The following is a 2500-nucleotide window of genomic DNA, read 5'->3' on the forward strand; positions in this document are numbered from 1 at the left end:
TGAACACATTCAATGGTGAAGACCCTCTCCACCTGCCTGTTTCTGCATGTATGACATAAAGGGATGCAGCTACAAATCAATGCAATCACCAATATCGCCGCTGAACTCTGACCCAAAGGGTTAAAGCTAGAAATCAATTTAGTAGTAAAGCATAGAAAGGAATTACCAGGTACCAGTACTCTTACCAATGAAGGACCTTCCAAGAGATGTTTATATTTAGCACATACAACATATAAAGGTCCATCACTTTGCATCCTCCTGATCCACATAGTGCACTTGAAATAATAATATTATGCCGTCCATGTCTTACCAGAGCCCCATACATAGCCTAAACAACTGCAACATAACAACAACAACAAACAACTGCAACATAACAACAACAACAACATAAACAACTGCAACATAACAACAACAACAACAACATAAACAACTGCACCATAACAACAACAACAACAACATAAACAACTGCAACATAATATCCGGAGCTGAACACTTTTATCCCAACTCCTCATGTTTTGTGTATCTGACAGCCACATACAGACAAGTCAAGTCAAGTCAAGTCAAGTCAAGTTTATTTATATAGCACATTTCTTACACAGAGGTCATTCAATGTGCTTTATATAAACAAAACCAAACGATAATAACAAATAAAAGCATAGAAGGGCAATATAGTCAAAGAATAGTTAAAAGGTAAAGATCATAATAAAAAAAAACATAAAACACAAGGTAAAATCATTTAAAAATAAAGAATAATTAGTAAGAAAAACAAAGGCAAAAGTAGTAAAAAAAGTAATAAAAGACAAAGTAGAATAATTATCGAGGCAGATTCAGAATTTGTAACTCGCACAGTTAGCAGAAAGCGCCTGAGAACAGTTTGGTCTTAAGTCTAGATTTAAAACTGGCTACAGTTGGGGCCTTTTAATGTCATCCCAAAGTTGGTTCCACAGCTGAGCAGCATGGCAGCTAAAAAGCTGCTTCACCATGTTTAGTTCTAACTGTAGGTTTTACTAGCAGGTTTTTCACCTGGGACCTGAGAGGACGAGAAGGTGTGTACTGCTGAAGCATGTCTGACAAGTATTTAGGTCCTGCTCCATTTACTGATTTATAAACAAGCAATAGTGCTTTAAAGTCAATTCTGTGACTTACTGGAAGCCAGTGCAAGGACTTAAGAATTGGAGTAATGTGGTCAGTTCTTTTAGTTTTGTTAGAGTCCTAGCTGCTGCATTTTGTATCACCTGAAGCTGTTTAATAGTCTTTTAGGAAGGCCTGTGAACAGTCCATTGCAGTAATCAACCCTGCTGGAGATAAATGCATGAATGAGTTTTTTAAGTCATGTTTTGACATCAGCCCTCTGAGTTTGACAATATTTTTGAGGTGGTAAAAAGCTGATTTAGTTATCGCTTTCATGTGGCTGTTGAAATTTAGATCACTGTCAATTAATACACCAAGGTTTTAACAGTATCCTTTGCCTTCAACCCTTTTTTGTCAAGGAGAGTAGCAACCCTAAGTCTTTCCTCATTTTTACCAAATATAATTACTTCAGTTTTTCTTTGTTCAGCTGAAGAAAATTTTGAGACATCCAGGTGTTGATTTGTTCTATACACTGACACATAGATTCAAGAGGACCATAGTTGTTTGGTGATAGAGCTAAGTAAATTTGTGTGTCATCTGCATAGCTATGATATGAAATCAAATTATTTTGAATGATTTGTCCAAGTGGGAGCATATAGAGGTTGAATAATAGTGGCCCCAAGATCTACCCCTGGGGAACACCACAGGTCAAGGACGTTGGTGTTGAGGTACAGTTTCGATGGCAACAAAGAAGCTCCTTTCTTGTAGATATGATTTTAGCCAGCTGATAACTATGCCTGTAAATCCAACCCAGTGTTCTAGTCTGTGTTGTAAAATATTGTGATCAACAGTGTCAAATGCTGCACTAAGGTCCAGTAGCACTAGGACTGATGTTTTACCTGAATCTGTGTTGAGGCGTATGTCATTGAAAACTTTAATGAGAGCTGTTTCAGTGCTGTGATTTGCCCAAAACCAGACTGAAAGTAATCAAAATACCCATTTGATGTTAGGAAGGTGGTTAATTGATTAAAGACTACTTTTTTCAATAATTTTGCCAATAAAAGGTAGATTGATATGGGCCTGTAATTGTTTAGCATGGAGGCATCCAGGTTATTCTTCTTGAGAAGTGGCTTTACAACAGCTGTTTTCAGTGACTTAGGAAAAGTGCCAGACAGCAATGATACATTTACAATTTGAAGGACATCCGCCGCTATGAGGTGAAAACAGTTTTGAAGAAATTGGTAGGCAGAGTGTCTAAGACACATGTGGAAGGGCTGAGATTCTGTACCGTTTTTTCAAGTGTTTTAGAAGTCTATCAAGCTGAACTCTGACATCAAGTTTAGTTTCCCTCTGTTTGTTGCTGGAAGTTCAGGTTGTTGAATTTGTAATTGAGCAGATATGTTGAGTCTGATTTTGTCAATTTTACCTT

General features: G+C 37.2%; 1 protein-coding gene across 1 annotated transcript in view; it reads right to left on the minus strand.

Moving 5' to 3' along the window:
- Positions 1-2500, minus strand: part of cacna1aa (calcium channel, voltage-dependent, P/Q type, alpha 1A subunit, a) — a 100339-nt gene that overhangs the window by 81438 nt on the left and 16401 nt on the right. The gene's annotated exons all lie outside the window — the stretch shown is intronic.

Source organism: Alosa alosa, chromosome 6 (assembly GCF_017589495.1).
Source record: "Alosa alosa isolate M-15738 ecotype Scorff River chromosome 6, AALO_Geno_1.1, whole genome shotgun sequence".
In the NCBI taxonomy this organism is placed as follows: Eukaryota; Metazoa; Chordata; class Actinopteri; order Clupeiformes; family Clupeidae; genus Alosa; species Alosa alosa.